Source organism: Nerophis lumbriciformis, linkage group LG01, assembly GCF_033978685.3.
Source record: "Nerophis lumbriciformis linkage group LG01, RoL_Nlum_v2.1, whole genome shotgun sequence".
Classification (NCBI taxonomy): domain Eukaryota; kingdom Metazoa; phylum Chordata; class Actinopteri; order Syngnathiformes; family Syngnathidae; genus Nerophis; species Nerophis lumbriciformis.
In genome coordinates this window covers 31,626,388-31,648,921 of record NC_084548.2, presented here as the reverse complement: position 1 = coordinate 31,648,921, position 22,534 = coordinate 31,626,388, and positions in this window count along the sequence as shown.

The window sequence follows — 22,534 nt, the reverse complement described above, 5'->3', positions numbered from 1 at the left end:
CATAATACCCAAAGACAGACAACACATTCAGAGCACTATCTCTTCAAAAATAAATAAATCACATGGATATAATCTAGACACAACTAATGAAAAACAAACACAACTGTTGCTATAAAATAATGTCTCTCTTGTTTCTGAGATGTGTGGCATGATGCTTCAATTGCTTTAATAATAAATAAATGATAAATGGGTTAACTTGTATAGCGCTTTTCTACCTTCAAGGTACTCAAAGCGCTTTGACAGTATTTCCACATTCACCCATTCACACACACATTCACACACTGATGGCGGGAGCTGCCATGCAAGGCGCTAACCAGCAGCCATCAGGAGCAAGGGGTGAAGTGTCTTGCCCAAGGACACAACGGACGTGACTAGGATGGTAGAAGGTGGGGATTGAACCCCATTAACCAGCAACCCTCCGATTGCTGGCACGGCCACTCTACCAACTTCGCCACGCCGTCCCCGCTTTCATGTTTAAACAGAGGCAACTATTTAATTCCAAGTGATTTGGCTATGGGGTGTTCTTTATGTATTTTCCAGGGTCTGCGGAGTTCTGGGATTTCTCTGACACAGTGGGTAAATTATTCCATTCAATTATCTGAGCATTTGCTCAAAGAAAATACCATCTGGGTGTTTGAAATTGATTAGTTTAGGGCAATAATAAATTATGAAATTATTCCCAGTGAACCAAGTCCCCATTCCCCTTTAAATGAGGTAGACTTATGGAGTTCATACTGAGACTGTGGTCATCGTACACGTTCGGCAGTTAAATTGCCTTTGCCTGCAACTGAATTCCATCAGGAGTATGAAAATGTAGATCCACCTCTTGTCCCACACTTCTTTCTGCAAACCTGACCGATTACCCATATGACAGTCTATATCTGGCCAAGTGGACATAAAGACAGAGTGTCTGTTTAAGCTGCATGTAACTAGGTTTAAAGATGAAACAGTAGTGACAGTTCATAATTTATTAGACAAAGGGAGTTATCCATCACATGAATTCAGATACCACATGACCTAAATCATTGGGTTTTCCTACCTTAGGTTCAGTTCTTTAAACAACAGACCTCCAGCAAAGTTGGTATTCATTTATTGGGCACAAACCCTAAATGTAGGATCAAGATCAGGGTCATTAGATCAGGATCAAACTTTTTAACTCTGGGGTCACATTGGGTTTATATAATTTGGCCGGGGGCTGGCCTAGGCTATCTATTTTTATTGTCATGACATTTGACAAAACATTTACATACATTTAATACCTAAATCACTACACTAACTGCACTTCAGAAGTGTATAAAGAAGGTTACAGTAACTTATAGTTATAATTTGTTTTATTTTAATCTGCATATACAGTCGTGATCAAAAGAACATAATGTCATGGCTGTCTTGAGTTTCCAATAGTTTCTACAACTCTTATTTTTTTCTGATAGAGTGATTGGAGCACATACTTGTTGGTCACAAAAAACATTCATGAACTTTGGTTCTTTTATGAATTTATTATGGGTCTACTGAAAATGTGAGCAAATCTGCTGGGTCAAAAGTATACATACAGCAATGTTAATATTTGGTTACATGTCCCTTGGCAAGTTTCACTGCAATACGGCGCTTTTGATGGCCTTCCACAAGCTTCTGGCAAGCTTCTGGTTGAATTTTTGACCACCACAGAACTTTGCTCCAGAAGTTCTTATCTTTGTCCATGTGATGTCAGATAAAACAAAAATTGAGCTGTTTGGCCACAATACCCAGTAATATGTTTGGAGGAGAAAAGGTGAGGCCTTTAATTCCAAGAACACCAACCCTACCGTCAAGCATGGTGGTGGTGGTAGTATTATGCTGTTCCTTTTTTGCTGCCAACGGAACTAACAAAACTAAACGGGACAAAGAAAAAGGAGGGTTATCTCCAAATTCGTCAGGACAACCTAAAATCATCAGCCCGGAGGTTGGGTCTTGGCCACAGTCGGGTGTTCCAATAGGACAATGATCCCAAACACACGTCAAAAGTGGTAATGGAATGGCTAAAGCAGGCTAGAATTAAGGTTTTAGAATGGCCGTCCCAAAGTCCTGACTTAAACGTGTGGACAATGCTGAAGAAACAAGTCCATGTCAGAAAACCAACAAATTTAGCTGAACTGCACCAATTTTGTCAAGAAGAGTGGTCAAAAAATTCAACCAAAAGCTTGTGGATGGCTACCAAAAGCGCCTTTTTGCAGTGAAACTTGCCAAGGGACATGTAACCAAATATTAACATTGCTGTATGTATACTTTTGACCCAGCAGATTTGGTCACATTATCAGTAGACCCATAATAAATTCATAAATTAGGGGACGGTGTGGCGCGGTTGGGAGAGTGGCCGTGCCAGCAACCTGAGGGTTCCTGGTTCAATCCCCACCTTCTACCAACCTTGTCACGTCCGTTGTGTCCTTGAGCAAGACACTTCACCCTTGCTCCTGATGGGTCGTGGTTAAAGCCTTGCATGCTCCCGCCATCAGTGTGTGAATGTGTGTGTGAATGGGTGAATGTGGAAATAGTGTCAAAGCGCTTTGAGTACCGTATTTTCCGCACTATTAGCCGCACCAAAAAACCACAAATTTACTCAAAAGCTGACAGTGCGGCTTTTAACCCGGTGCGCTTTATATATGGATAAATATTAAGATTCATTTTCATAAAATTTCGGTCTCGCAACTTCGGTAAACAGCCGCCATCTTTTTTCCCGGTAGAACAGGAAGCGCTTCTTCTTCTACGCAAGCAACCGCCAAGGTAAGCACCCGCCCCCATAGAACAGGAAGCGCTTCTTCTTCTACTGTAAGCAACCACCCGCCCGCGTAGGAGAAGAAAAAGAGCGTGGATATCACCGTACGTTTCATTTCCTTTGTGTGTTTACATCTGTAAAGACCACAAAATGGCTCCTACAAAGCGACAAGGATCCGGTTCATGAAAAGACGCAATCTCTCCATCCGCACACGGATTACTACCGTATTTTACAGCAACTGATATTCCTGTGAACCGCACTGTGGAACGGGAGCACGTACGGTGAATATTCGCACCACAGGGAATGAGAAGTCATCCTTCACTGTGGTTCTAGCTTGCCATGCTAATGAAACTTCCACCCATGGTGATATTCAAAAGGAAGACCTTGCCAAAAGAGACCTTTCCAGCCGGCGTCATCATAAAAGCTAACTCGAAGGGATGGATGAAGAAAAGATGAGCGAGTGGTTAAGGTAAGTTTAAGTTTACGCGAAGAGGCCGGGTGGCTTTTTTCATGCAGCTCTGTCCATGTTGATATACGTATGTTTGTGATTGCACATTTGCGTACATTTTGGGAGTGAACAGAGTTGTTAGAACGCTGGTTTTTAATATATTATTAAAGTTTGACTGACCTATCTGACTGTTTTTTTGACATTCCTTTAGCGCAGTTAGATGCGGCTTACAACACCGGGCGGCTTATAGGTGGACAAAGTTTTGAAATATGCCGTTCATTGAAGGCGCGGCTTTTAACCCAGGGCGCCTTATGGTGCGGAAAATACGGTACCTTGAAGGTAGAAAAGCGCTATACAAGTATAACCCATTTACAAAACAACCAAACCTCATGAATGTGTTTTGTGACCAACAAGTACTCACTCTATCACAAAAAAATAAGTTGTAGAAATTGTTCTTTACAAGTGTATGTAAACTTTTGATCGCGACTGTATATGTGAAAACCAAATTGAAGAGGGAAGTTGGCCAAACATGATAAACATGTAAAAATACAGTACAATGGGAGAACTCACCAATTACAAACTGACAGACACGCACACAAATACAGACGCACTCGGACACACACATGCACACAAATACACACACGGTCAGTGTCGGTCATCATACCTTAAAAAAGTTGTTAGTTACAAATTACTTCTCCCAAAAAGTAATTGAGTTAGTAACTCAGTTACCTCATTGTTAAAGTAATTAGTTACTCAGCAAAGTAACTGATGTTTTTTTTCATTTCGTTATTTTCTACGCTATTATGTTTGATAACATCTTCAACGTCAAATATATTTATGTTGACTAATTGAAGATTAAAAACATACAATATTTTTGAAAATTAGCATTTATTTGAATGCGATAGATTCCAGTGTGAGATAGGATTTGCATAAATGTGTATAAAAAATAAACATTAAATATTGAAAGTACAAAACACAATATTGTAAACTTAGATAAAAAGACACAAAGAAACATTTGGCTTTTTAAGTAGTGTGATTCTCTGCACCTGTATACCAAAAGACAGCCGGAAAGAACTTTTGATAAAACGGTTCGCAGGTTTTGGTCAAAGAAATGACATGCATTCTAGTAAAACTTTTAAAAACGTTCCTGGATTTCTTTTCTTAAGATAATTTTAACAATGCAAGTGAATAATCACCTGTGATTAATCAGGACTAATCCAAATTCCAAAATATGATGAATGTCACAGTTCAATTAAATGCGGAACAGAGGAACCCAAAGATGCAGATGGATTGTGAGTAAATAGTTATTTACTTAACAAAAAGGCACTCACAACAATGATCCAAAAATAGAAGATAACAAAAAGCGACGGTGCGAAAAAGAGAACACAAAAAGAGCACCGTGACAAAAAGAACAAAAGCTAATGTTAGTGATGAGTCCGGCAACACCGATGCATCGGCGCATGCGTCGAGCTCATAGAGCAAAACCGTGTTGGTGCGCGTACCGCTTTTAGAAAGTCACGTGACCGATCATGAGCTGTTTTGGTCACGTGACCGATACGCGAACTGTGTCGCACTCCCGCCTCCTCTGTGCCCTGTGAGCGGGTCTTTTCTACAGCCGGAGAAATAAAAACTAAGAGAAATCGTCTAAAATTTAATACGTTGAAAAAACTGTTTTTTTTAAATAAAAATGTGTAAAAAAAAAAAAAAAAAAAAAAAAAAAAAAAGTGACATGGCACCCCATAAAGCATCCTCATTCACAACACGTTCTCTTAGTTTTCCATGTTATGATACATGTTCACATTATTTATTGACTGTATCTAAAAAAGATAAAAATATATTTTTATTTAAATGAAGATATGAAATAATCCTAAATGAAATACAATGACTTGGTTTATATTATTGTATATACTAGGTCATAAAATCAGTGTCAGTTGAGTCGGACCATAGGTTGCCTGTAGGGATTTTTAATGTCCAGCAGATGTCAGTATTTAGTGACACAGTATCGAAACAGTATCAATACAGTTTTGCTATGTGTCGAAACGCTTCATGACGCCTCATCAACCCATCCATCCATCCATTTTCTACCGCTTATTCCCTTTGGGGTCGCGGGGGGCGCTGGAGCCTATCTCAGCTACAATCGGGCGGAAGGCGGGGTACACCCTGGACAAGTCGCCACCTCATCGCAGGGCCAACACAGATAGACAGACAACATTCACACACTAGGGACCATTTAGTGTTGCCAATCAACCTATCCCCAGGTGCATATTTTTGGAGGTGGGAGGAAGCTGGAGTACCCGGAGGGAACCCACGCAGTCACGGGGAGAACATGCAAACTCCACACAGAAAGATCCCGAGCCCGGGATTGAACCCAAGACTACTCAGGACCTTCGTATTGTGAGGCAGATGCACTAACCCCTCTCCCACCGAGCTGCCCGCCTCATCAACCCATCACTAGCTAATATACAAAACTAACTAAACTTGGGTCGGAGTTGCAAGACGTGCAAACTACCAAAGTACATACCAAGCTGGATGGCACTGGAAGTAGCCAAGAAGGTACGTCGCATAAATACAAGGAGCATAGAGATCTTCATACAAAGAGAGTCGAGGAGTGGAATAGCCGAGTGCCATCCAGCTGACCAGGTGCTGCTTAAGTAGTGCTGGTGAGATTGGACACAGCTGTGCACGTCTCACAGCTGCGCCCACAGGTAAACACAGGAACTCTGAGGAAGGCAAAAAGTAAGATCCAGGTCTTCTGCACCAACAAAGGAAAACTGAGCATACAAACCACAAGGTGGCAGCAGGCGGTGACAATGAAATTATTTAAACAATTGGCGGCAGTTAAGCTTGGGGTTGGGTTAGCAACAGCAACAAGTGCCATGTTGGCTTGTGTTGAGGTGAGGTGCGATATAAGTTGTTTGAGGCAGACGTGGATAAACGCTTTTTTCCTGGACATAGCATGCATGTTATTTAAACATTCTTGCCATTAGTTTCACTGAGTAAAACGTAGTACCGGTACAGCTCGGTTGGTAGAGCGGCCGTGCCAGCAACTTGAGGGTTGCAGGTTCGATCCCCGCTTCCGCCATCCTAGTCGCTGCTGTTGTGTCCTTGGGCAAGACACCCACCTGCTCCCAGTGCCACCCACACTGGTTTAATGTAACTTAGATATTGGGTTTCACTGTGTAAAGCGCTTTGAGTCACTAGAGAAAAGCGCTATATAAATATAATTCACTTCACTTCACTACTTGCAGTTTGAAAACGCTACCTTTGAATCTCTTTGCCTACGGCAGCCCCAGCGGAGCAGTCTTGTTGTGTGTCAGTCGGAGCGTGCAGTGAGACGGCGTGAGCTAGGCATGATCCGCCCACCCAGCCAATCATCATCATCACATTTACAACTGTGTCATCATCCCTAGCCCTTCTTTTTGCATGCAGCAAATGTGTGGCCGAAACCTGACACTCTGTACTTCATTTAACTAAACTCTAGTAACGAACCACTTTACATGCTCAGTAAAGGCAACGGCGTTGCAACGATGGGAACAGTCATAATTGCCAACCTTGAGACCTCCGATTTCGGGAGGTGGGGGGGTGGGGGGCGTGGTTGGGGGCGGGGCGTGGTTAAGAGGGGAGGAGTATCTTTACAGCTATAATTCACCAAGTCAAGGGACGGCGTGGCGCAGTGGAAGAATGGCCGTGCGCGACCCGAGGGTCCCTGGTTCAATCCCCACCTAGTACCAACCTCGTCATGTCCGTTGTGTCCTGAGCAAGACACTTCACCCTTGCTCCTGATGGGTGCTGGTTAGCGCCTTGCATGGCAGCTCCCTCCATCAGTGTGTGAATGTGTGTGTGAATGGGTAAATGTGGAAGTAGTGTCAAAGCGCTTTGAGTACCTTGAAGGTAGAAAAGCGCTATACAAGTACAACCCATTTATCATTTATTTATATATATATATATATATATATACATACATATATATATATATATATATATATATATATATACATATATATATATATATATATACATACATATATACATATATATATATATACATACATACATATATATATATATATAGATTTCAAGTTCCAACAGGACTTGGCGCCTGCACACAGCGCAAAATCTACCCGTGCTTGGTTTACGGACCATTGTATCTCTGTTCTAAATTGGCCCGCCAACTCCCCTGACCTTAGCCCCATAGAAAATCTGTGGGGTATTGTGAAAAGGAAGATGCAGAATGCCAGACCCAAAAACGCAGAAGAGTTGAAGGCCACTATCAGAGCAACCTGGGCTCTCATAACACCTGAGCAGTGCCAGAAACTCATCGACTCCATGCCACGCCGCATTAACGCAGTAATTGAGGCAAAAGGAGCTCCAACCAAGTATTGAGTATTGTACATGCTCATATTTTTCATTTTCATACTTTTCAGTTGGCCAACATTTCTAAAAATCCCTTTTTTGTATTAGCCTTAAGTAATATTCTAATTTTGTGACACACGGAATTTTGGATTTTCATTTGTTGCCACTTCAAATCATCAAAATTAAATGAAATAAACATTTGAATGCATCAGTCTGTGTGCAATGAATAAATATAATGTACAAGTTACACCTTTTGAATGCAATTACTGAAATAAATCAAGTTTTTCAAAATATTCTAATTTACTGGCTTTTACCTGTATATAAAATAAATACTTGAATTTCAGTGTTCATTTATTTACACTTATACACACACATAACACTCATCTACTCATTGTTGAGTTAAGGGTTGAATTGTCCATCCTTGTTCTATTCTCTGTCACTATTTTTCTAACCATGCTGAACACCCTCTCTGATGATGCATTGCTGTGTGGCACGCACAAAAGTGCTTTCATCAAATGCACTAGATGGCAGTATTGTCCTGTTTAAGAGTGTCACAACATTGCTGTTTACGGCAGACGAACTGCTTTACGGTAAACGAAAACGTGACTGCTGTTGTGTGTTGTTGCCGCGCTGGGAGGACGTTAATGAAACTGCCTAACAATAAACCCACATAAGAAACCAAGAACTCGCCCTCCATCATTCTACAGTTATAACGTGATTGGGCAGGTACGCTGTTTATATTGTGGGAAAACGGACTCAGGTCCGCATGGACCTGAGTCCGCCTGAATTTCGGGAGATTTTCGGGAGAAAATGTGTCCCGGGAGGTTTTCGAGAGAGGCGCTGAATTTCGGGAGTCTCCCGGAAAATCCGGGAGGGTTGGCAAGTATGGGAACAGTAAATAATTAGATTACTCGATATTGAAAAAAATAACGCTGTTATTACCAACACTGGACATGACAAAACTTTCTTTCAGCACATAGTACAGTGCTGATTGTAATGTAACAACAGTGATTTTGTACAAAAAAAAAAAGTTGACAGATTTACTATATTATCAGGAAACGATCAGACACTTCAACATGAATTAATTCATCAAAACAAGGTTCAGCTAACAACAACACAGTGACAGCCCCAATATGAAGTAGAAACGATAAAACATTGGATATTTAGATTATGTGAACCACTCTTAGCTTGTTTACTTCTCTGTTGACCTCTTTAAGTTTTGTAATCCATCAGAAAAATCAAGCAGCAAAAATGCGTCAAACATGTCAAAGTGTGGAACGTTTTTTTTTTGCATTTTACCCACCATGCAATGTCTTGTATTTAAACGGGTGCAATTTTAAATTGGGTATGGTGATTGGATATTTTTTATAATGTCCACATCGTTTAGTGCAGTGACTTTCAACCTTTTTTGAGCCAAGGCACATTTTTTGTGTTGATAAAATCCGGAGGCACACTACCAGCAGAAATCATTAAACAACGAAACTCAGTTGACAGAAAAAAGTCGTTGTCGCAATTGTTGGATATGACTTTAAACCATAACCAAGCATGCATCACTATAGCTCTTGTCTCAAAGTAGGTGTACTGTCACCACCTGTCACATCACCCCCTGACTTATTTGGAGTATTTTGCTGTTTTCCTGTGTGTAGTGTTTTAGTTCTTGTCTTGCGCTCCAATTTTGGTGGCTTTTTCGATTTTTTTGGTATTTTCCTGTAGCAGTTTCATGTCTTCCTTTGAGCGATATTTCCCGCATCTACTTTGTTTTAGCAATCAAGGATATTTCAGTTCTTTTTATCCTTCTTTGCGTGGACATTGTTGATTGTCATGTCATGTTCGGATGTACATTGTGGACGCCATCTTTGCTCCACAGTAAGTCTTTGCTGTCGTCCAGCATTCTGTTTTTGTTTACTTTGTAGCCAGTTCAATTTTAGTCTCGTTCTGCATAGCCTTCCGTAAGCTTCAATGCCCTTTCTTAGAAGCATTCACCTTTTGTTTATTTTTGGTTTAAGTATTAGAAACCTTTTTACCTGCACACTGCCTCACGCTGTTTCCGACATCTACAAAGCAATTAGCTACCTGCTGCCACCTACTGATATGGAAGAGTATTACAGGGTTACTCTGCCAAGCTCTAGACAGCACCGACACTCAACAACAACACATCATTTGCAGACTATAATTACTGGTTTGCAAAAAATATTTTTTTACCCCAAATAGGTGACATTGTATAATCTCCCACGGCACACCAGACTGTATCTCACGGGGCACAGTGGTTGAAAATCACTGGTTTAGTGGACAGGTTGCATGTTTTGTATTGAAAGTATTAACTTTCAGTGTTGGTTTTGGATTTTTTGGACCATGAGTCGAAAAGTGTGTCTGAATTGGTACCTATATATTGCAACAATGTACTTTTTTGACAGCGTAACATGCACTTGGTCAATGATTAGCTATAATCAAAAACATCTATATGTTGGCAGCACATCTGCAATGAATCAACTTTAAAAATTTAGTTATGGACGTCCCACAGGCCAGACCGTGGATGCTGGCAGGCCACTTTTGGCCCACGAGCCTTAGTTTGAGTACCCCTGATATAGCTTATTCCACAGACCCTGAAGTTTTATAAAAACACAGTTTGTGATGTGTGAAAGTCCAGTTACAGTGGTTTTTAACCTGGACCTGGTGTAATGGGGTCTATATGCTGCAAAATGGGTTAAATGTGACTTTTTTTGTATTTTCACAAATAGAATAAAGGTTTCATACATCACAAACTGTGTTTCCATGAACCTCCTGGATCTCTGGATTAATCTAGTCCAGATTTAGGAAGTCCATGTACAGTGGTTTCTGATCTGGACCTGGTGTAATGTGGTCACATTAGCCACGTGTACATGGGCAACATTTATTTAATCTGATCATACTGTAATTCACTTTAGAATGTTACTGTGTACGTGGACCCGGAAAACAATTATCCGAACATAACATGCGTTTTCATGCATCACACCTTAAATCGGAATACTTTATTTTCACAAGCGCAGCACATACCCTAAAAGGAAGAAGAAGAAGAAGAAGAAGCAGTGACTTCCGCTGTACACAAACATGGCTCCATGCATATCTGCACATTATTTATTTGGCAATGTTTCCTTCTGTTCGCTACTTTTGTTTCACCTCTATTTTTGAAATGGAGCTGTTCTGTGCCCTCCAGATCAGACTTGTGTTATTACATGCCGATGAGATATGTCAAGCCTTTATTTATTACAATTTTGATGACCATAGCTAATTACCGTTAAAAAAAAAAAAAACATTTTCTGAGATTATCAATTCAAGGTTTTCATAAACTGTGAGCAATAAACATCAACATTATGTCAGAAGGCTTGAAATATTTTGTGTTGAATGTATTGAGCCTATGTCATTATTTTTGTTTCAACTTGTAAATTTAAACAAACCTTTCCCTTTGTATTTTCTAGGTAGATGACAAAGATTTTTTAAGTACCAGTAGAGAACGAAATTTAATTATTATCTGTACTGTAAAGTTCAAATTTGAATGACAGTAAAAGGAAGTCTAAGTCTAAGTCTAAGTGGGAAAACAAGTTGACTATATGCTTAGCTGTGTTTCTATATCCAATTGTATTTACAATCCGCAAAGTATGTGAAAACACGGATTAATCATCACAAAATGACACAAATGCAGTCAGCCATTTTAAATATTCCATTCCAACTACCTTCGGCTATTTCCGGAGATTGACGTCACTGTAGTAACGCTTCTACACTCTGGCGATAGTATCAGTCATAATTGAAATATGCAGAAATTAAACAGATGTGCTGTCTATCATTCACAATCCATGAACACACATGTTTTAATGCATTCTAAGTCATAAGTAAATACAAACATAAAAAGTCCGCTAGCGATGTACAAAACCCTCTAAATAACCATCCAAAATCCGCCAACAATACTCTCTATACATATCGTGACCTGTATATTGACCAAATATTAGCGATGTTGTTATTATAAGCGCTAAACACAGACAAACTAATTTTAGCGGCGCTGATAGCACACAGCTAAGTAGCCCTCTGCTGCTTCCAGTGACGTGCGGTGAGGTTCATGGCTGGTGAGGCACTGACTTCATCACAGTCAGATTTACAAACATATGAACCCTAAAGAGTATCTTATTCACCATTTGATTGGCAGCAGTTAACGGGTTATGTTTAAAAGCTCATACCAGCATTCTTCCTTGCTTGGCACTCAGGATTAAGGGTTGGAATTGGGGGTTAAATCACCAAAAATGATTCCCGGGCACGGCGACACTGCCCACTGCTCCCCTCACCTCCCAGGCGATGATCAAGGGGATGGGTCAAATGCAGAGAACAAATTTCACCACACCTAGTGTGTGTATGACAATAATTGGTACTTTAACTTAACTTTAACTTTACACATACAAACTGTAGCACACAAAAAAGCACATTTAATAAAAACAAATGTTATTATGGTCTTACCTTTACTTATAAATGAAGTCCATGTGCCGCTCCTTCTGAATAAAAGCATCGACAACTTGTTTATAGAAGTCTTCCTTATCTTTCTTCAGTTTTAAAAGTCTCTCTGTCTCGATGGAGATCTTCCTTTAATTATTACCTCCTGCTTCGATTGAAAGTCCAGTTTAGAAAACTGTTTTATTTTAGATATGTAATACTCCATGTTAAAAGTCCAGGCGAGAGGGAAAAAAAAAAACGATCGCTGCTAACTGTAGCTTGTTGTCACTTATTCTGCAGCCGAGTAGTCGCAAGAATGATCCCTGGGATCACTAGCGCCCTCTACCACAAGGAGGCGAGATTACTGCGAGCCTCACCCAGTGCGTCTTTGCAGCCGTTTTATGATTGCTCAGCACAAGAAATACGTTACACACATATAGTTGTTGACAAAATACACTGTACATTATATACCTCAGCTTCCTAAACTATGGAAATGTATAATATAATTCATATAGCAATACGGTCTCACTGCACAGCAGGCCAGCAGTTAGCCGAGTCATTGCCCAATCCATGGTGAGGCTTAACTGGCTGCTGACTCACCGCAAGGCTCTTCTCAGTAATTGAACGGCAAATGTGATTTTGAATAAAAATAATCTAAAACTAGTGAAGTTAAATGGAAAACAACTTTATAGTATAATCACTGGATACATATAACAATTTAATATTATTTTTTTCTTTTTACATTTTTTTTTCTTTCCATGATGGCACGTGAGGCCCCGCCTCACCTGCCTCCCCTGACTGCACGTCACTGGCTGCTTCACTGTGAGCTGGCCGTGATGTCCTGCTGCTACCGCATCATCACGTCTCAGCTCGTCAAAGTTATTCTAGATTACAAATCATGCCTCTCATCTGGATATTAGGTGGACTTAACCCTAAATCTAGAAGATGTCCATCTGTGACATTCAGTTTATACCCGTAGATGGAGACAAACACACATAACCGAAGAGAGTGTCTGCAGGGAGACTTTTCCTTGTTAATCCTTCATGTCCATCAATATGATTATAGCTTCAATATAGAGGCAACTTGTTTTTCCACTTTACTGGTATTTTAAAAGTTTTAAAAATGTTACAAATTGTTACATTCTTATGTGATTTACACATGTTTTATTTTGTTAAATTCTACAGACAATTGTTTTTTAATTTATTTTCAAAAGTTTTATTTTTCTATGCTATGTGCCTATTAAAACCTCACTGTTGGTTTTGTAACGTCAAGTTAGCGGTAAACTAAACAAAATTTATGCTAATCCATCTTTGTGTTATTTTTTTTTCCAAATAAGAATCGATAAGAGAATCGAATCATTAAGCAGAATCGAAAGTGGAATCCCAATCGGAAAAATGTTACCAATTCCCATCTCTATGCATGACTTGTCGGTAATCAGCGACGAGTCGACAATGACTTGACAATCGTCATGTCAGAGGCGACTTTAAACAGTCTGAAGTCATGCAACTGCTATTGTGTGTATAATAAGATGTGATATGTATAATAAGGTATTTATACCAATAAGAGGCAGAAGATATTTCTGCCTCTTTCATAAAGAATGGGAGTTTTGTTTGACGAATGTAAACAAGTGTGTTTGTCAGATGTGCAGTGTGTCATATCACAGCATTTATGTTTTCAATTCACAATGAGGTATACACAAGAAATAAATGCATAGTGAAATGCAAGATGAAGATCAACGTTTTTTTTGGTTTGATAATAAATGTGGGTTGTGGATAGCAATAGTTTGTTGACACATTTGTTTGGGTTGAAATAAGCCATAAGAAATGTTTTTTTCAAACATGAGTCACTTTTTAATTTTGTAAAAGTAGCTCTCAGGAGAAAAAAGAACTGTTCTTGACACTCGTCATAAACAAACAGACTCACTCTTGACTTTGAAAAACACATCTCTGATATAAGCGTAGTTCATTTTACTGCCAGGTTGAAAAAGTGAATGTGTCCAAACGGTGTCAGAGCAACAGTACATCACGTCCAAACAGGAATGCATCACTGGCTGAAAATACAATGCCTCACCACCAGTGGCTCTGTAAGCAGATACAGACAGGGAATACCTGAAGGAATTCCCTCACAACCCAATATACATTGATAATGTATGGGCACTAATTTAACAAGTGAATATTGTCCAATAAAAAAAAGTATTTATTATTTACTTATATTATCACTTACATCTATACAATTCACCAACATCACCTCGTTCTCAAACCCCACTTTCTACAAAAGCTTAGTACAAAAGTACAATACTAAACGACCGTAGTAAAAAAATAGTATGGCATACGACAGAAATACACTAGTTTTTGCAGAAGTATACATTGACTGTACTTGTTTTTTTAAAGCGTGCAGGCCTCTCTTCTTTCTGGTGGTGTGGCGACCCAGCAGTGCCATCGTTATGAAAATGTAGTGATTTGCTTGTCCACACGATAACAAAATTGTGGCATTATCAATATTTCCCATTGTGGAACCCATTCTCCAAAACTATTAATCCAGGTCACCCAACACGTCGTTCTTGGGTGGAGGAAAGGCTGAAACCATACAATACTTTACCGTTCCCACCAATAAATATTTCTGTGTGGACAAGACCTAAGAAAAACAATTATTTTAGTCTTCTTATTGGCAAGTTTTTGTAAAAAATAATGTATTTTTAATTTAAATGTGTTTATTTTGTCAAATAATGTCCAAGCGACCATTCTGTTGCATGGCACAAGTAGTTACCATGAGAAATATCTAAAACTTTTGTGAGGAATTGACACGCATGCAAGATGATTTCTTTTTTTTCTTTTTTTTTTGTGTCCTGTCCAGCTTCTCAGGCAAATCATATAGTTGATGTCGATGCCCATATCCGCTGTTCAGATTTACTTTACAAAAGAGAAGTGTAGGATACTTCTCTTGTTGCCTTATTTGTATTTGACTTTATTAAATGTATTTATATTATCATTTGGTGCAGCCGGGCCGCAGCAGGAGGGGATAGAAAGAGAAAAAAAAGGAAGACAAAGGGGGAAATTGTGGGGACAAGAGGGGGATTAGACAGAGAGACAAAAACAACAACAGCAAACACAACAACAACAACAACAGCAACAACAATAGAGCAACATCAGCAAATACGACATGTACAAATATGATGGCAAAAGTAATAGCAAATAAGCAGTTAGCGAAAATAAAAAATAATACAGAAATGACAATGAGCATTATTACAGTACAAATGGAGCAATACAAATACCAATAGAAATAGCGCTATTGATAATGAACAATACCAATACTTTACCTTTATTATTAACAATACAGTTGTTCAAATGCAACAATACATATACATAATGATAACTTGAGATACGAAAGAATGCAGAAACATGGAGGGGGAGAAAGAGAAGCAACCTACATTAGCCTTGTAGATTGTTATAGTAACAATAGGTTAAGCTTTGTCAGTGTGCCATGTGTTATACCCAGTTTACCCTAGGGCAACAACATTAATATATGTTTGATGAAACATGATTATGTGCATGAGTGTATGTATGCATATGTACTTGTATATGTACAGAATGTGTATATGTGTTTGTACAGTGAATGTATATGTACAGTATGTGTATATGTGTGTTTGTACAGTGAGTGTATATGTACAGTATGTGTATATGTATGTTTGTACAGTGAATGTATATGTACAGTATGTGTATGTTTGTATAATGAATGTGTGTGTGGATGTACGAACTTTGAGTATGTAAATATGTACTGTATTTGTATATGTATGTGGGAGCGTAGGTACCTATGTATGTGTGTATGTATGTATGTGAGTATATGTGAATTTGCATGTACAATACATTTGACTCCCAGTGTGTGTGGGAGCCAGAGTACGGCCCCAGCCTCCCCGAGAGCCCAACCCACAAAAAGTAGGTGTGGTGCCCAGGGAACCAGGGACCACCGCCCCCACGCAGCCAAGCCGGACAGCGACAGGAACCCAAGAGCCCGGCCCACCGCGCCACCCACAAGGGCCAGCAGCAAGCCGCAGACAGACGCACCCGGTAGAGGACAAGGCACGAGAAAAGCAGGGGACAGCCAGACCCCAAGCCAGCGAGAGACCACACCCCACACGGGCAGAAAGGCGGGACGCAAACGGACGGGAAGACCGCCCTGCCCCACCGGCAACCGGGCCCCCCCGAGCCCACCCCCGGAGAGCGCGGCGAGGCCAGCCCCCGGCCACCCCATCCAAGTCGGCCACCGCAGGACCACCCAGCACGTGGCCCAGGGAACCACCCACCCCACCCGCAGGGACCCCAACGATGGAGATGGAACAACCATCAACCGCCCCGCCGAGCTCCCCCCCTGAGGGAGGGGAAAAATAGAAAAATATATAATATTAATAAAATATATTAAAAAATAAAAATAAATAAATAAATAAATACATTTAAAAAAAAAAATAATTAAAAGATGATTTCAATAAATCACTGGCGCAATAAATGTGTTTTTTGTACAGTTTAGATGATATCTGTACCATGTAAAATGTTTGAGTGGTAATAATATGAAATACATAGAGTGGCTCTGTATATGCAGTGTAGCTGCAAATCAAAATAGTTCTCCCAAAACATTGATGAGTGGAGATAAATCACATTGCATGTGCTGTATAGTAAAATTGCATTTTCTTCTTCCAGTATTGTGAGTGTTTTGATGATCAGCATATATTTTGAATATAATTTATAATATAATATAATATTAATGAAGACAGAAATGCAAAATGGATTGCATACCTTTATTCTGTTCACTTAAGAGACGCAATCCACTTTGCACACATTTAGTAGATCAGCTTTGCGTGTGCTATCAAGTTTGCATGTGATTTAGTACATGCATGTAAATCAGGCCCTTACTGTACAACAACTGCTCTCACTGGAATGATGACTGGTGTGATGTTCATATCTTTCAGCACATCTTTCAGCACAAGACTTGTATTCCCTGTTTAAATAATGATTTAATCATAAGCCTCACTCCTCAGGTTGAGAAAAAAGGTGGGCGCAAACACGCATCTTCTTGCGTCTTCCTTGCGACGTCTTTGTGTCCAAATTGAATTTCAAAGTTGGCCACAACCTTCTACTGTCCAGGTGATGGGCATGATTTATAGTCTAGCACAAACTTTTACCAAATCAGAGGCGATGAAGCAGCTCACTGGCTCAGTATGCCAATAGCTGCAGTAGTTACCGCCGTGAACAAAGCTGATATTTTCAGTTCCTCATTTTTTTTTTTTACCACATTGGGATCCCTAGTAATGTAGACATCAACAAAAAGCCGGCATGCAAAGAAGACAACTTTGTTTGTTATTTGTATAATGACGATGCATTTGTTTTTTGTGCTATTCTGTTACAGCAGACATGCTGTAACAGAATAGACTTGATACAATTTGCATTTGTTTGCAATGGTGACCCAAGAGAAAGAAAGAAAACAGAATGTTGCATAATAATAATATAATACATCATGTTCTAACAATGTCTGTATAGGTGAATCTAAACACATTCTAATAGACTGATCTTTTTCTGATTCTTTGTCAATAGCGAGGTCATATTTAACCGGTTATTTGTTAAGAAGAGGTATTTTATGTAAGAAACTGTATTTACATTATCAGCTGTAAAGAGAATGTGTAACATTTGAACAGTTTTTGTCTGGTAGTGCAAAACATTTTCCAAATCATGTGGACGAGGAATTACATGGGATGGTCTGAGAAATCAGCTATTATAGACTCTGAGACATCTGTAGTTCTTTCTTAGACTTTTTGAGAAGCTGTTATGCCACAGGATCATTTAAACTAGAACGCTTGCAAAAATAAATCTGTCTAAGAGCAGCGCATCGCAAAAGAACATCAAACAGGATTTCTTTTGCTGTGTGGAAAAAAGAGGCATCAGCATTTTAGAACAAGTTTCCAGGATGTTGCTGCTTGTTCAGTGTTCTTCACACTATTAACATACAAAAACAACAACAGATGGCGCTCAACTTTTCATCTTACAAAAGAAATATAGTATGTGCCGAGGCTTTGTCCACATGAACACGGATATTTTCCAAAATATATTTCTCTTCCTGCGATGTTAAAACGATCTCCATCCACACGAGTGGCATTTCAAAACAATCTCTGTCTACAAAAGAACACATTTAAATTCTCTCATGCACACACCAAAGTAATGGTGCCATGGACTGAAAGGCAATTTTAGCCAATCAAAAGCATCAATCGAGTAATTTTCGAAGACAACACAATGACTAGCACACATGGCTATTTCTGGAAAGAAAGAGATATACATATGGACCAATAGCGGCTAATTACTTTTAAACCCTGTACTGGAATACGAACTGAACAAAACACAACAACTTATATAATACTGGATTTTTATACAGTATAATATATACCAGGATCTGATCGAGAATATCCGTATTGTTAGTCATTGACCATTAGCATTATATCATCAGTAAAATGCATGTAAGCAACATGTACGTACCATTCAGACAACCAAAAAAGTTAATACACGGGGTACAAAACACACAACTTTCCCACTGAACTATGAGTATATTGTGAAAAATGTCTAAGCACCACACAAAATTAAAAATTATCCATCCATCCATTTTCTACCCCTTGTCCCTTTACCCTTTTAAATCCATTAGCAAGCATTAAGGGTAAAATGACACAACACTTTCCACATGACGTGTGCTCGACATGTGTGACACATTTTAGCTGCATATTATTTCTTTATTTTTTTGCTTATTGAGTTTTTTTGACACATACAACCAATAATGATACAACAAACACATGTCAAATATTTTCCCCGCCAAAACAAGTGTTTATGAAAAAAGTTGATAAAAAATGCATCAGTCAAACAAGTATCTGCAGATATTGACATGAAACCACAGACAACTGCACTCCTGAATGTCCCCAATACGGTGCAACAATACCCACAGGCAGACAAAAGGCTTCTTAATTATCTATATTTCAATTACTTCTTAATCGGGGTTAAAATTAGGGACAGGCCCCTTTTACATATTTTAGGAAACCACCCCATACTTCCTGAAACTTCACAGAATAGCCAGTCAATGTCACCCCAATCTTCTCCAGTTTGAAAAAATCAGGCATGTGATTTTTCCGTCTAAAGTCGGAATTCCGTATTTCTTAATCTCGGGAAAAAAAAAAAATTATCTCCCGTTTTTCCGTTTTTTTTCCGACCCTAAATCAAGATTCGAGACGTAGTTTATATTACGCCGTAGTTGATTGGTCGATATATTCCTTGTGACCAATCAGGACATCTGTTATGAATGATGACGTTAATAACGTCATCATTCATAATGGTTATTACCGCCATTTTCCATATGCAAACGATGTCGGTTCTTGAGAGAAAGGACGCTTTACGAGTAAAAGAAATTGATAAACATGTCAAAAATAAGTTTCGATGGTACTGGATGGAAAGGGAAATCACTGATACTGTTGGGAAGAAGGAAGTTATGACTTTGTTCGGTGATTTTATTCGGAAAATCGATCGTCCCGGAAAAGTTTTGTGCACGTGGTGTCATGATAATATTGACTATGGATCACGAGGTTTCAAGGCTTTGGAAGTACATGCGAAACGCCAAAAACATATGAAACAACTTGAAGCAAGGAAAACGAACGTTTCACTAGCTGGTACTTTTGTATGTCAACCGAAAGTGAGCAAACCTTACGGACTTCATCCTTTGTTTACATCGACAACTGCCGTAGACATCGAGAGGAAAGATCCACCCAAACAACCCACTTCAGTTGCAGACAGGGTTGTTAATAATGAGGTAAGCTAAAAAATATTTGCTTGCGAAATACGCATGTTTGTTTTAAATATTAACCAATTATTGCTTTGCGAAATAGAAATGGGTTTTTCTAAAAATAAAAAGCCACGTGAAAATATATTATGAAATTACAGAAATTCAAAGAGTCGCATTATTGATTCCAGTTAAAAATGTATTTGAAATAAATTTGCATATAATACTATTTTGTAATATTAAGTTCCTATGTAGTCTCTTGAAACAATATTGTCAGTTGTGTAACAATCTTGAAGGTAAATATTTTCACACTTGTTTCATGCAATATGTCAGTGTCCTCACATTATTATTATTTCCTATTTTCAAATATGAGTAAACAATACTAAACATGTTTAATTATTTTCATAAATGTATATCCTATTTTGGCGAAAAGAATGAAATGTTTACATTTGGTATTTTGTTATATTTATAACTAAACTTGTAGGCAATTAGGCATATACATTAAAACTGTGAATTGTTATTAGTGGTTATGTATTTTACAATTAATGCTACTTTCTGATAGCATATATCATGTAATAGTCTTAACTTTAAAATATATTTTGTATAATAATAAATCTTGGCAAACCTGTTACACCACTGATACATTTTTTTACCCCATATATACAATATCTGACTAATAGTAATGATAGAATGATTTCAAATATGAAAGGAAATTCTATTTTAATTTGCAAGGAAAGCTCATGTTAGGGCTCTCCGAGAAAGCTAATGTGTGAAGTGAACTGAAGTAATGTGGTAATACTGTAAATAAACTGTAGATAATAACACTGATCAATGTGACACCTGTGGATGTGAAATGAACACAAGATGTAAATATTAGTGACTAAATACTGTTGGGACTGAACCATATACAGTGATTCATTAGGATAATTGGGTTATGTATGTTCTATTAATGATGTTTTCATGTCTTTAAACACTAAAATATTTTTCTTCAAATGGTGCTGTCTTTGTTAATTTTAGCATGTTAAATTGGTGAAAAAAACAGGAGCCTGGACCTGAATACAGGAGCCCGGACCTGGCTGGGGAGCTTCGTCCCCCAGACCCCCGGAAATGTTTTCAGTCTTTTTCATTGTGGTCAAATCACATGCCTGGAAAATAAAAAACACCTTTAATCCAGTGGGTGTGGCAAGTAGGCACTGTTTCCTTCCAATTTAACACAATGAGTCTTCTAGCCAACAAAGTAGTAAATGCTACCATGTTCTTTTTGGATTTACAAAGAGAGGATGACAGAGGGGCCACCCCAAAATAGTCCGCTTCGAGGATTCGGGTGGATGTTTTTGCCAATTACCAAAGACAACATATTAAAAGGTTAATTCCAAAAACTCCACAGGGTTGGGCAAAGCCAAAACATATGTATTAAATTTACTGGAGACTGTTGACATAGCAGTTGCGGGCCGTGCGTTTCCCACCTGGGCCTTCAGTGATGTCCGACTTCAATGATTACCTTTCAAAATACCATCATTGATGTCACCACATGACCATTGCTGGAGAAATACTATACAGAAACACATTTAAGCACTACTGGGCATTGTTCAAAACAGGTGTTTTTTTGGCGCATTTAAAAATCAATAAACCCACATCAGCAATTAAAGCATATCTTATGTGGTACTGTCAAAATTAAAATTGCAAAAAACATATTAAACGTGAAAAAATAAAGAAATACATATCTGAACTCACATTTCATTGCTGGGACAGCTGAGCTAGCTTCCGGGGTTGACCGACATCGTCTCACAAGATGTAGTTTCTCTTTAAATATCCTTCTTGAAAATGGCCTTGCAAATATACGTGTTGTCTTGTCTAATCATAAAAGATGCAGACGAGGCGTGTTGGCTGAGTTCTTAAAGTTTACTCCACAGCGTACTCATCAAAAACATCAAGCTGCCGGCATGGCTACATTCAACAACCTAAACGGGGCTACTGCGCATGCTCTTCACTACTGTGGCATGCTGGGTAATGGAGTTCTTATGTTACCTGGCTCATAACATCACTATATATCTGCCTTCGGCCAGCTAGAAGGCTTTAGTGACAACAACTTGTGATCTGATTGGCTATATCAACTGTCTGTCAAATGTTTGTATCTGTTCACTTGCATTATTGATTCTGAAGGCTCTGCGCAGATTTGGTACAGCATGGCAACATAAGCTAGCCGAATTCTAAATGGATAAAAACTCTAGACACCTAAAAACAACAGCGCTGGAAGAAGCATAATATGACATGAAGAGAATATGAATAATTTTAGATATTTAGGGAAAGTAAATTAAAAATTACTTTTATCTTTAATTATGATCATGATTTCTGGTTATGTTAGGCCAGCAGAGAAGGCCTTGCTGGCCCTGACGGCACACCACTGCATTATACCGATATTTCATCATACACCTTAGCCAGTCGTTCCTTGGTATACTAAGTACGATGTATTAGCTTGCATTGAATAAGGCTGTGTCTAGCAAAAATAGAAGACTTATTAACTCTACTTGAAATCTCTGTCCAGCTCTCGTCAGATAGGGTCACTCTTAAAGGGGAACATTATCACAATTTCAGAAGGGTTAAAACCATTAAAAATCAGTTCCCAGTGGCTTATTTTATTTTTCAAAGTTTTTTAAAAAATTTTACCCATCACGCAATATCCCTAAAAAAAACTTCAAAGTGCTTGATTTTAACCATCATTATTTACACCC